The 13,381-nt window shown below is 49.2% G+C and overlaps 1 protein-coding gene across 7 annotated transcripts in view; it reads left to right on the top strand.

The window, feature by feature from the left end:
• The window catches only part of SIPA1L3 (signal induced proliferation associated 1 like 3), a 235,123-nt gene that overhangs the window by 65,826 nt on the left and 155,916 nt on the right, over positions 1-13,381 (top strand). Inside the window, exon 1 of one of the 7 annotated variants that reach the window (XM_035703478.2) lies at positions 2,402-2,810. The exons of the other annotated variants lie outside the window; for them this stretch is intronic. The gene's annotated coding sequence lies outside the window, so the exon portion shown is untranslated. Of the gene's footprint in view, positions 1-2,401; positions 2,811-13,381 lie in introns of those variants that run through there. 7 annotated transcript variants of the gene reach the window in all.

Here is a 13,381-nt window from a genome sequence, read left to right as displayed (position 1 = left end):
TTTAGTCCAGAACTTGGCATCCCGTGAGTACTCAGTACACGGGAAAGATTATGTTGTGGGAGGTAGTGTCACCAAGTGGATAAGGCAGGGCCTCTGGAACCACCAGTCCCACCCAGCTCATTGGCCTTGGGCCACTGGAGTTAGACTCTATGCGGCTGCATTTCCTGATCCTAAAATAAAGATACTATTAGTCCCCTCCTTGTAAGGATGCTGCCGGCATTCAGTGAGTCAGTACTTGTGAAGCATCTAGCACACGTTAGCACATGGCCGGACACTCCTGGTAAGCCCCATAAGCATTGACTGTCATGATGATGGTCATTAAGAATGTGGGGATGAGGCCAGCAGCCAGGTGAGGAGAAACCTTCCACACAGAATAATGTCATGAATGGGTTGGTTTTAGAAAACTACTTTTAGAAACTGTTTGGTCAGCCAGCCCCGCCTCTGGACGTGAGGGATGGTGACGTGAGGCTCTGAGCGTATCAAGGACTCTTTTCCTCTTCAGAGGAGAGTTGGCCTCTCAGACCTGAGTAACGTGAACTCAGAGGGGACAGTGAGGAAGCCAGGGGATGGAGGTGTACCATGATGTCCAGGAGTAAAGGAAGGTTCCATTCAGGCTGTGCTATAAGCAGGCTCTGTGGGCAGTTTTGCAGGGTGAGAGTGAGCATGAGAATTGGCAGACCTGTGTCCAGGTGTCCCCAGCTACTTGACTTTAGGTGAGTTCCTCAGACTCGCTCACTCTCAGTGTTCGTCAGCACTGAGCTTGGTCGTGCTGGCTGTTGTAGGGACAGCAGAGTAGCAAAGAGTCAGTCACCTGGATTTCACCCTGGCGTGTCACATCCGAATGATGGGACCTTGAGCAAGTGACTTAATTCCATCTGAGCCTCAGTTCCCTTATCTATGAAGTGGGGGTTATACCACCTGCTTCACTTGGTACCATTTGAAGATCATGAAGATCATGTTAATCTATGTAAAGCCCTTCAAGTGGCACCCAGCGCAGAGAAAGTTTCATGTTGGCTTTATTGCTGTTATCATTAACCCTTCCTAGAAGACAATGTAGGTAGCAAGTATAAACCATGGATATGTTCCAGGGGAGCAGAGCCCTGATGAGGGAGTTGGGGAGAGATCTCAGCCTCTGGAAGGGTTATTTAGAGCTGGCATTCAAGCTTTTGTGTTTCTAGAACGTAAATGAAAGAATGTGCAGAGGAAGGGGGTAGGAAGAGCATGCTGACTAGGAATGATGTCTTACTGCCACAGGGGCAGGTTTCCCAAGGTCAGATCATACCACTAGATAATTTGAGGTGGTGTATGAATAAACACTTTAATAGTTGTACTTTTATTTTAATGCGTAACAGGAAAAGAATTTCAATAGCACATCAAATCCAGTGCTCCGTGGCTATTTCTGCTTTGGGTGAGGCTAACACTGGTATGTAAGCCAAAATAAAAGTGAATACAGTTAAAGAAAAATGCAAAGTAAGTAAGAGTACAGGTGGTCTGGGGATAGACATGGCAAAAATGGTACCAGTACGTATAGATCCTAGCAGCTGAGACACGTGATGGTAGGAAAAAAACAGGGCTGAGCTGGGCTTTACTCTCCTTGTTTGGCAGTGGAAAGGCTGCATGCAGCTCCCTGGAGAGGTTGCTGAGCCGTTGGTCCCCCCCTTTGCCCATCTCCGAGGCTCTGCTCTTTCACCCCCCTGTAGACCAGCTGTGGCCACCCCAGAGTGGAGCACCAGCTCTGGCAGCTGTGATCCCTTCTGTCAGGGGACAGGGCAGGGGATAAAACGTGCCAAGTATTTGATGCTGGCACCTTCTCTCTCTGCAGTGGGTGTAGACACTGTGGAATGGCCTTAAGCCGCTAACCTTGATAGTGTCAACAATCTTTAACCAACACTGAGTGAGTGCCAACAACATGCTAGGCACTCAGCGTGCCCGATGGCATTGAACCCCCCTTACTCTGTGAGATGATCTGCTGGTTGGGACGCATTGGGCTGCAGGTAACAAGATGCCGAGTGATTCTTGGCTAAGCGATGGAAACTACAAATTCTCTCACTGCAGAGTGTGAAGGAAACAAGCTGCATGGTCAGTATAGAGGCTCAGTGACACCTTTGAGAACTGGATGCTTTCTCTATCTCACTGCCCTCGTGTGCATCCGTTTCATCCCGATTGTCGGTCATTGTGTAGTCATAGGATGGCTGCCCTAGCTTTATGGTCACATCCTTACACACAGCATGCCCGGCAGGGGAGAGTGGCAGGGGAAAAGGCTTTCTCTTCCTGTGTCTTTCCTTTCCAAAGGGAACATGTTCTCATAAACATTCCTAACCCCAGCAGACCTCGCTTTATCTCTTATTGGCCATAAAGGAGCCAGTGATTGCCCCTGGTTATGACGGAGGCTGGGAAAGTGGGTGTCTCTGTAGTTAGAAGCAGCAAGTGACAAGGGTCAGGAGTGACCATAAGCTACACAACTAAGTGCTGTCGGGGGGATACTATTACTACCTCCCTCTGTATATGAAGAAAATCAAGGATCAGAGAGCTAAGAAGATGGCTTTACTAGGTCTTGTAGTGGCAGAGCAAGGATGTGAACTCATATCTTTCCTCCTGCGGAGCCTGCAGCATTAACCCTTGTCCAGTACTGCCTTCCTGGCAGGGGACACCCAGACAGCCACAATGCAGGGCAAAGAGAGGCGAGCACCAAGTGCTGTGGCAACACAGAGGACAGAGATCCTGCTCAGGCACGGTCGAGGGGAGTGAGCTGGAGAGGAGAGAAAAGAGTGTAGAGAATCACGCTCAGCTATTGTGCTGGCCTTTGAAGGGTAAGTAGGACTTCTGGCAGGTACAAGGGAAGTTGCATGAGGAGGGTGGCTCCAGAATGAATGAAAGCGGGCAGTGGGACAGTGCATGCTGGGTAGACTAATCAAGTCTCTTTGGGATGTAAGATGAATTCGTCTTATGTCACTGAGAAGCCTGGAGGAGGGGAGCTTCAGTCCGAGCCCCGGTAGGAGGCTCAAACATGTCACTGGGTCTGTGTTTCTCTCTGTTGCTCCAGTTGGCTTCACTGTCCCGACAGGGAGGGTTAAAGTGCAAATCCTCCTGATTTATAAACTCAGAGGAAAGAGGATTTCTTGTCTTCAGCATCTTCTTTTTTTTTTTTTAATTTTTATTTATTTATGATAGTCACAGAGAGAGAGAGAGAGAGAGAGAGAGAGAGAGAGGCAGAGACACGGGCAGAGGGAGAAGCAGGATCCATGCACCGGGAGCCCGATGTGGGATTTGATCCTGGGTCTCCAAGATCGCACCCTGGGCCAAAGGCAGATGCCAAACCACTGCACCACCCAGGGATCCCGTCTTCAGCATCTTTATACAAGCCCTACGGAAGACTGGTTGGGTGTCTCAGTCCATTCAGCCTGCTCTAACAAACTTACCATAAATTGGGTAGCTTATAAACCTAAAAATCTCTTTCTCAGTATCTTGGAACCTGGGGAGTCCAGGATCAAGATGTCGAAAGAATTGTTGTCTGGTCAGGGCCAGCTTCTCCGGGTTCATGGATGACTGTCTTTCTGCTGTGTCCTCACACATGGCAGAAGGGGCAAGGGAGCTCTCTGGGACCTCCTTTATAAGGGCATGAATGAGATTGACCGAGTCACTTTCTGAAGGTCCCACATCATAATACCATCACATTGGAGATTAATTTCCCACATAGAAGTTTTGTGGGGGACACAAACATTCAGTCTGTAGCAGTAGGTCACGTTCCCATCCCTGAAGGTGGTGTCTGTGGTGTCTGAAGGTGGGTGAAGGATGAACACAGAGAACCACAGCCTTGCCAGGATGGTGGAGCAGCATGGTGGAGACATACCTCCTGAACAATAAAGTAGAGATGCTAGGCACACAACACCCGTCCACCAGCACGTACCTGGTGGTACCTGCCTTCAACCTCTGTACTTTAGTTTCCTAATCTGAAAAATGGGGCCACTGTGGTCATCCCCACCTCATACATAGGGTCTGGGGCAGATTGCACATAATAAGCATTCACCAGGGTGGGTAGAGAGTGCTCCCTGGAACATAGAGCAATGGCCTCCCATGTGGAAGGCCTAAGATGCTACTTTGCCCAGGACCTGGTATTGCCACTTAAAGCGAGATGGCTCGGGTTCGGATATCAGCTCTGGCACATCAGAGTGGTGTGACCCTGGGCAAACAGCTTTACCTCTCTGTGCATCCATTTTCACAACTGAACCAGGGAGCAAAGTGCTCAGGACACTGCCAGCTACATGGTAGACATCAGCAAATATATATATATATATATATATATAGGATGAGTTCACGAATGGAAAAGCTGAGTCAGAAGGCACACAGAGGTTGTTAAACGTTTTTGGGTTTGTATTGCCAGGTGGCCCTCCAGAAAGCCATCACTCCCATCGGTAGAAGGTAATATGACCCATTTCCTCCCTACTCCTTTGTCACTACTTCTCGAGGGTCTTATTTCTCGGGAAAAAAGAAATCCATTTTTCTCTTGCTCAGTTAAGACACATAAGAAAATGTCCATATTTTTCAGAGTTGCTAACTGACACATGTAAAATGCCATGATGTCTGGGATATACTTCAGCAAGAAGGAAGAGGGGAGGAATAGATAAGGAATAGAAGAAGCTGGTGTGGCAAGATCTTCAAAATTACTGAATCTGGGTTGGAGTACATGGGAGTTCACTGTACCTTTCCCTCTACCCTTTTCTTTGAATGTTAACAAAACCAACCCAGCCCCACTCAGTCTCTCAACACACATGCGCTCGTGCATGCGTGCGGACACACACACACACACACACACACACACAAAACATAGAGCCTAAAATTCAGTAGTGGTAAACAGCTACTTAATTCCTGCTGCACATAGGTAGTTGGAGGGCCCATTGGATAAACAGTCTTGTAGCCCCCTAAGTGCATACCCCCCGCCATGGAACCCCCTTGTGGGGAGATCTTTGGGCTCAGCCGCTAGAAGGATAGTGGCTTTCAGGCCCAGAGCAGCAGTTTCTCATCTGAACTGGACATGCGGTGACCTTTTTCTGAAATAGAAGTTTTCTCTTCCATCCCTGGAGGGGAGACAGACTCCCTAGTGATTAACTCCTGGAAACCACCCCCACTCCTCCCACCCCCGCCCCAGGCGGGTGTGGTTCTGCCACTGGGTGGAGGGAGTCACGAGCTGCTTTTGTCCCAAGGATCTGTGTGCTGGTGGCAAAAAACAGAACTGGCTGAGCCTCCGCAGTAACTGGATATTGATTCTAGCCCCACTAGGCCTCTGAACACACAAGAGCAGGCCTTGCCCAGCCCTGCCAAACAGGCTTTGCCCCCAGCCCCTTCTCCAGATTGACTCAGGCTGTGAGTTTTCCAGCTAGATTTGTTCTCCATCCCGCTGGCGCCTGGGAAGTTAGGGAGGGGCCTTCACATCCCATCTGGTGCTGGGTGGGGTCTCAGCATTGGAGGGTGAATGACCCCGGAACTGACCCTGGACTCTCAAGAAAGGTCATCATTTAAGAATGTTTCTTATGCAGCCCCACAGGAGACCCACATGTGGATGTGGTCAACTATAGCTTCCGGCCGTCTCACTTATGCTGAATTTCAGCAATTTCTCATTTCCTTTAGGAAACAAAATTAGTCTGGAGAGAAGTGTGAATAATCATGATGACACACTTGGCAATAGGGACATTGGGAACCTTGCCCTGAAGCTCGTAGTTGGTGTCATTGTTGCCAAGGTCTTGAGCAGTGTGGACCAGGGAAAGGGGGACATCTGGAGCCATATGTGGCCTGGGTTCAAATCCCATCATTACCACGTAACAGCCAGGTGACCTTGGGGGAAGTCACATAACTTTTTTTTTTTTTTTAAGATTTTATCTATTTGAGAGAGAGAGAGCGGGGAGCACACAGGCAGTGGGGAGGGGCAAAAGGAGAGGGAGAAGCAGATTCCCTGCTGAGTAAGGAACCCAACCTGGGACTTGATCCCAGGGCCCTAGGATCATGACTTGAGCCAAAGACAGATGCTTAACCTTAAGACTGAGCCACCCAGGTGCCCCAGTCACTTATCCTTTTTTGTCTCAGTTTCCTCATCTGTAACATGATGATACCTGCCTTGTAGGATTGTAAGGATTAAATTAGAGAAAGTTTGTCAGATATTTTAAATGGCCTCTTCCATGAAAGTAGCTAATTTAATCCTGACCATGGCAGTGACTGTCATGGTCAGGCCCAGCTAGGATGGAGAACTGCTGGTCTGCAGTAGGGTTCAGGTGGAAGCAGAAATTGGAAGAGAGGAACAGCAAAGGCTCCTTCCTCCCCAAGTCTGTAGTTTAGGGAGATAGGTATAACTGCCATTTAAAAATACTATTTTTCATTTGATGTTTTAAAATCTCATAGTTAAAGCAGGTGGGAGACTTTTTTTTTTTTTTAAGATTTTATTTATTTATTCATGAGAGACACAGAGAGAGAGAGGCAGAGACAGGCAGAGAGAGAAGCAGGCTCCATGCAGGGAGCCTGATGCGGGACTCGATCCCGGGTCTCCAGGATCACACCCTGGGCCAAAGGCGGCACTAAACCACTGAGCCACCAGGACCGCTGATGGGAGACTTCAAAGAGAAAAAAATCTCTCCACTTCTCTTACACATACCACTCACACTAGAAAAAAAGACTGGAAGGAAATAAACCAACATCTTTACAGTAGGGAGATTTATCCTTTGGTGGGGAGATTATGGATAACTATATTCTTTTTTGCACATTTCTTTATTTTCCAAGTTTTTCAATATGCTTATATATACATAAACATATACTCCTTTCATAAACAGAAAAAATATGTTAAAAATTAAGGAATCACAGGGCACTTGGGTAACTCAGCTAGGTGGCCATCTCTTGGTTTCAGTTCAGGTCATGATCTCAGGGTCCTGGGATCAAGCTCTGAATAGGGCTCCACGCTGAGCAGAAAGTCTGCTTGAGATTCTCTCCCTCTTCTTATGCCCCTTCCCCTTCTCCTCCTCCCCATCTCTCTCTCTCTCTCTTTAAAATCTTAAAAAAAAAAAAAAAAAAATAGGGAATCGTGTGAGCTATGGTTTCTGGGGAGGTTGGATAGAATTCTCCCAGAATGCAGCCATCTGTTTAATGTTTGTGTCCCAAGAAGCCTGTGTTCCGAACTTCCTTGATGAGGTATATTTCCAGCTCTATAAAATTTCTACCCAAAAAGTTCTTAGTATCAAAGCCGATTACTAATTATCCATCCCTCCACCTGCCTAGCCCTGCTCATAGTATTCACACTGCCTTGCATCCTTCTCTCGAGTTGAAAGAACTCGTTACTTTTGTGACTCTGACCTTGAGAAGGAACCTCATTTTTACAACCAACATAAGAGTAGTAAGTACCTCATGAGGTGTCACACATCTCAGTTCACTGCCATGAACATATGGGTGCTTACGTGTCAGCTGAAGTTATGAATAGCAACAAAATTGAGAACAAAACATTTGATTTATTTATTCAGTAAACATGGATTAGAGACCTGTTCTGGACCAGGTACCAGTGAGCAAGGCAGACACAAGGCAGTCTGTCTCTCCAGAGAGAGAGGGAGAAGACACAAGAACAGCCCTGTGTTCCAAATGTTCAGAAGGACAGGATTTTTTTTTTTTTTTTTTTTTTTTTGAGCCATAGAACAGGGGCTTCCCGGAGGCTCCCCAAGGAAGTGAAGTGCAAGTAACATACTCCGGGTGCAAATGGAAAAAGTGAATTTGGTGGACATCTCTAGATAAGCCTCGCTTCTGAATGTTTCCAGCTGCGGGCAGGGAGCTCCAGATGGGCGTTGCTATGGAAGCATCTTCCAGTTCTCACTTCCTGACTGAATTTATTTCCGAGTTTCCCGTGCCTGTGCCAGTTCCCAGCTGTAAATACAGACGTGCTGGGGTCCCTTCTTCCTGCAGCCTCATAGCTGTGCAGAGAGCGGATGTGGCTGGAAGCCAGCCCGGGAGCCTCCTCCCGACAGAGTTAGTTGTGGAACCTGCCGTGTCGCGGCTTCTCTTCCATCCAGGCTCTTTTCTCTTTTCTTTGTCCTCTTGTGGGACGGTGCCAGCGTGCCCCAGCCTGTGTTTTGAAACTTTAGACCTCAGATTGTATTTGATGGAGAAATGAGCTCATGAGGGCTTCCTCCACCACCCAGCTAACCCGGAGAAGTTGCGTCAAATCTCTTTCATTCCGATCCCCCACTGAGGCTAGATTTGCCATCCTCCTGACAGAAACTGGGCTGGCTCTTCTTTGGGACTGTTTGCAAAGAAAGAACTTGCTGACCTGAACAAAGAAACAGCAAACAAGATAGGGGAGGGGTGCAGCTAATTGCTTACTGAGATTGAGACCTTTCAGTTACCCTTCAGTGCTTTAGAATAATAATTGGTAATGTGCTGAGAATTTACAATGCACGAGGTATTCTTTATATCATTTTAATCCTCTTAACAACCTAGTGAAGTGTTTATCATTCTTATCCCCATTTAACAGCTGGGGAAACTGTGGCAGGGGCAAGTTCAAGTCATTGGCCAAATTGCTGTACTGCTTTAGAGCACCTGAAGGCTACAGGTGAAAAAGAATGTAACCAGAGGGTGCTGGATGGCCCAGAAGAACGAAAGCAAAGCCTCAGGAAGGACTGTGTACTAGGCAGTTACTTGGTCGCAAGTAACAGAAACACCATCAGCCCTCGGGGAAGGATCGGCTCAGGCAACTGGAAAGCCCAGCGGTGGGGTCAGCTTCTGGGCCGGTTGGGCCGGGAGCTCAGGGCCATCACCAGTGACCCACTTTCTGTCCCTCCATCCCTCTCTCCGATAAGGGTCATCCTCAAACCTGGCTGCCCTGGAGGCTGCAGACCGGCTGTCAGCACTGGTCCAGGTTTAAGACTGCCTGTTGGGGGTGGGGTGGGGGGGCGGAATCTGCCCCCCACCTTTATGTAGGGCATCAGAGCTGCGCGCTCATTGGGCTAGCGCGGGTCACGTGACCTCCCCTGACCCAATCACTGGCCAGGGTGGGCTCACCGAGCCGGCTGTCCCCGCCCAGAAGCTCCGAGGATGGGCTGAACCAGAGGGAGGGCTGGGCTGGGCGGCACCAGCCCGAGGATGGGAGCGGAACACGAATGCCACTGTCAGGATTCTTTCCTCACGGCTCCCCCCCCCCCCCCCCCCCCCCCCGTGTCTGCTGTATTCCACTCCCTTATATTAGTGTCTCTCTCTGCCTTTCCTCCCACCGGGTGGGAAAGCTGGCCGTCCACAGCCCAAGTTGTCCACCTGCACACGCTCCCAAAGAGAACGGCCCTGTGTTCTCTAGGCCCAAGCCCACCACAACCCCAGAAAGAGAAGATCCCTCCCTGTGGCTCCCTTGGCTCATTCATCAGGACCAGGAAGGGGTTCCCAGGACAGGCCCAGCTGAAGCAGGTGCTCTCCCTGGGGTGATCGGCTGTAGGCAGGGATGGGGTCATTGCTCACCCTGTCCTCTCCTGGGTACTTACTCTGTCCTCTTCCCAGGACCTCTAAGCTGGGAGTCATCTAAGCAAGACCCTGAGGATGGTGATTGGGCCGTAGGGACACTAAAATGTCATTTCAGTCCTAGGCCACTGGAGGATGAGGTGTGTCCCATGCAGTGTCCATGTTTCTGAAGCAGCACCCTATGGAACTGCCAACCCACCAGGCCACAGCCCCCGCCTGGTGCCTGCCCCGGCCTTATCCTGCACATCTCTCTGCATCTGCCTTCCAGCCACCTGGCCAGCTTTCAGTTCCTCAGCTCGTGGCACTTGTTCCCTGCCCCCAGGAGTGCTTCCTCTTCTCCCTGTTCCCCCCCGCCCCCCCCCCCCCCGAACCCCCTCCCCACCCAATTCTGACCTGCCCATGCTGACTCTTCTTTCAGAGCTCTCCTTAAACATCACTTCCCTGACTGTGCACTGCCCTTCTTCCCGGAACTCCCCAGTTGGTATATTTGGGGCCTGTCATCCTCTCCATGGTATCAGCTCCATAAAGGCAGGCACTGCATCCATTTTGTTAAGGGTGTGACCCCTTCCACCAGATACACACTTCACTGACTCTTGCCGAGGAAATAGACAAAATTATAATAATATAATAAAAAACAGTAGCTACTTCATAATAGGCATACTACTAAGTGCTTTTTACATGCAAAGCTTTTAAGTGATGATTCCCACTTAACAAACATAATAATGACAGTAAGTATATCAAGCAGTGAGTACCAGCCATTATTCTAAGTCCCTTACCTGTGTCATTTCATTGAATCTTAACAGCAGCCTTCTGAGGCCAGCATTGCTCTCATCCTGCCTTCACAAGGCCAAGGCATGTAGTGAACATAGTGACAGGATGTTGGGCTCTAGTCCTTTTCCTTCTCTCTCTTTTTTTTTTTGGGGGGGGGGGGGAGGTATATGTGCTGCTGATGCAAGCACAATCATTTTCCCTTCTACTGCATGTGGAGGGAAGGAGAGAAAGGGCAGGAAAGGTAGGAGGCTTTGGAACACTGGCCAGGGAGATGACATGTTCGCCACACTGCCATGGGCAGCATCTGTAGAAATAGGTGCCTTTCAGATGTAGGAAAAGATACTTGATTGACCTGGTGGATAAGATTTGTCCACTGTTGCCGGGAGAGAAGATGAAACCCTCACTTTGGAGGGGACTTTGGCAGGATCTGTCATTGTGAGCCTTGCTCACACCTTTGCTTTGCCCCAGCAGGTCCGTGTCTAGGAATTTTTGTCTACAGGTATTCCCAAGTGAGGGAAGTCATCTGTGTCCGTGGGGTTCATGACAGCACTGTATGTCAGAGCAAAGATGGCAGCCGCCCTCCATGCCCATCCTTGGGGGACTGGATGGATTAGGGTGCCTGTACTGTGGGGTGCTGCTGGGACAACAGGGAATAAGTCCTAATAGGGAGCGCCTTCTTGTCGTTATCAAGCATGAAAGAGGAAAGAAAAAGGAACACCTTTTACTAGTAATTCTCATATTGGAATCTGAGGGAAGAGTGTAGGTTTTATGAAGATGCCAATCCCATTCAGCCCTACAGCACTCCTAACGATCAAACTCGATCACTTTAGGTTTCCATAGCAGGCACTGTGGTCCCCGCTCTGGGTGTGTATGTACTTTATATACAGACAGACGTATCCAAAATTACATACACGTATGCACGCACATATAATTTCGTTACTTTATTCAAGTCTCTGCTTGAATGGCTGAGACACTGCCTCCAGCAGGCCTTGCTGAACACCCTGTCTAAAACGGTCCCTCCTGTCGTCTTCTGTCCCCTGCTATATTTTTCTTTACAGTACTTACCATCTGACCTTATATGTTCATTTGTTTTTTGCACCATTCTCCTGAGCATGTGAGCTCTGAGCACAGAGATCTTTTTTTTTTTATCACTGGCTATCATCTCAGCATCTAGAGCAGCGTCTGGCTCCTTGTAGCTCTGTGCTGAATGAATGTGAACAAGCCTGAATGATTTTCCTCTTGTTATGGATGTGGGCCCGAAGCCTCCAGAGGCCTGGCCCTCCTTGCCTGGAACAAAGTGGAGCTCACCACTGTTCTGACTGGAGAAGAGGCAAGAATTGCCCTGTACCACCATCTATGCTGTCTTTTATACTTCTCCACTTACTAACACTTCCTTGAGAGAGGTGGGTATGGGCCAGGGTCTCTTCTGCTGAGGCTTCTGCTCGTGGAGCATGGAGAAGCCTGCACAGATAGCTTGGACAGTGCTTGTTCTGGGCAGTTATTCCCCAGAGAATAGGCAGAGGGAGAAAGAAACTTCCATTCTGAAGGCCTCCATCCTCAGGAGGACCCTGTACTTCAGCCCCGTGCTTAATATCAGAGTCCAGGGGATCCCTGGGTGGCTCAGCGGTTTGGCGCCTACCTTTGGCCCAGAGCGTGATCCTGGAGTCCCGGGATCGAGTCCTGCGTCGAGCTCCTGGCATGGAGCCTGCTTCTCCCTCTGCCTGTGTCTCTGCCTCTCTCTCGCTCTCTATCATAAATAAATAAATAAATCTTAAAAAAAAAAAATAAGAGTCCAGTTTGCCCAAGGGCCACCTCAGACTTCATTCCGTATTTCAGTTACCAGGACAGCTTTGCTAACAGCTTTTAGGCCTCCCTCTTTGCCAGGCACTTTGCCAATCACTTGATACTTGTTCACTAATTTAATCCTTCCAACAGCCCTATTGAGGGTAGAAATTACTCCCTCTCTTGCTCCCCTGTGGACTGATAAGGAAGCCTGGGACTCAAGACCCGTGAGGAATGGGGCACACAGGTGCCGAGAAGCGGGGTGGGGGGCTTGATGGTAGCTCTCGCTGGCTGTGGAGATGGTGTTCCACTGGCCACGTGGCCTTGCTGCTTCTACATCCGCTTTTGAGATTCTCCCGGTGACCAGAGGAGGAGGGTCTGGTTTCCTCTAATGTGATGTGGATTGTTCATCATGTTGCAAAGCCCTGCTGAGCAGCACAAAGCCTTGACAGGTGGGAGGAAGTGGGTGGAGAGCTTTTGCTGGTTTATTTCGCGTAGACATTTGCCACACAAATGACCAAACTTCTCTTTCTCCTTGGGACTGGTTTCCATCTTGGGCAGGGGAGAGAGTTGGATAGCGGCCAGAGGAACTCTGTTATCACCTAGTCAAGTCTGATCCTCCCTTGAGAGCCCTCCCAAGTGGCTCCATCTTACTCAGAGTAAAAGCTGAAGTCCTCACCATGGCCAACCAGGCCCCACATGATCTGTGCCCGTTACCTGTGGCTTCATCTCTACCTTCTGTTCCCTCACTTGCCCTGCTCCAGGCACCTGGGCCTCCTCAGTGCTCCACAGACACCCAGCTGTGTGCCTGCCTCAGGGCCCTTGCACTGGCTCTTCCTGCTACCAGAAAAGCTCTTCTCTCATACCCATATCCCCCCGAACATCCTAAAAGCCTTTGTTCATATGTTGCCTCCTTAGGGAGGTCCTCATCTCCCTTTTCTGTTTTTCTCTGTGCCACTTTTCTAACCTATCTTTTACTTATTTTTTAAAGATTATATATGTATGTATTTAAGCTTGCGGGTACACATGCATGAGCCAGAGCGGTGGGGGGAAGGGGGTAGAGGGAGAAGGAGAAGCAGGCTCCCTGCTGAGTAAAGAGCTGATGCAGGGCTCATTCCCAGGACTCTGAGATCATGACCTGAGCCAAAGGCAGACGCTCAACCAACTGAGCCACCCAGGTGCCCCTCTTTTACTTATTTTATTGTTCATCTTCCCCACTAGAATCATCAGCTCCAGGGTTCTGTTCACTTGGATCCCTAGTGCCTAGAACAGTGCCTGGCACTGAATGGGCACTCAGTAAACCTTTCTTGAAAGAATAATGGGCTCCCACGTACAGAATGGTCCAATCATGTACTAT

Source organism: Canis lupus, chromosome 1 (genome assembly GCF_003254725.2).
Source record: "Canis lupus dingo isolate Sandy chromosome 1, ASM325472v2, whole genome shotgun sequence".
In the NCBI taxonomy this organism is placed as follows: Eukaryota; Metazoa; Chordata; class Mammalia; order Carnivora; family Canidae; genus Canis; species Canis lupus.
Note: the sequence above shows the minus strand (reverse complement) of the source record. Positions and strands in the feature narration are given on the sequence as shown.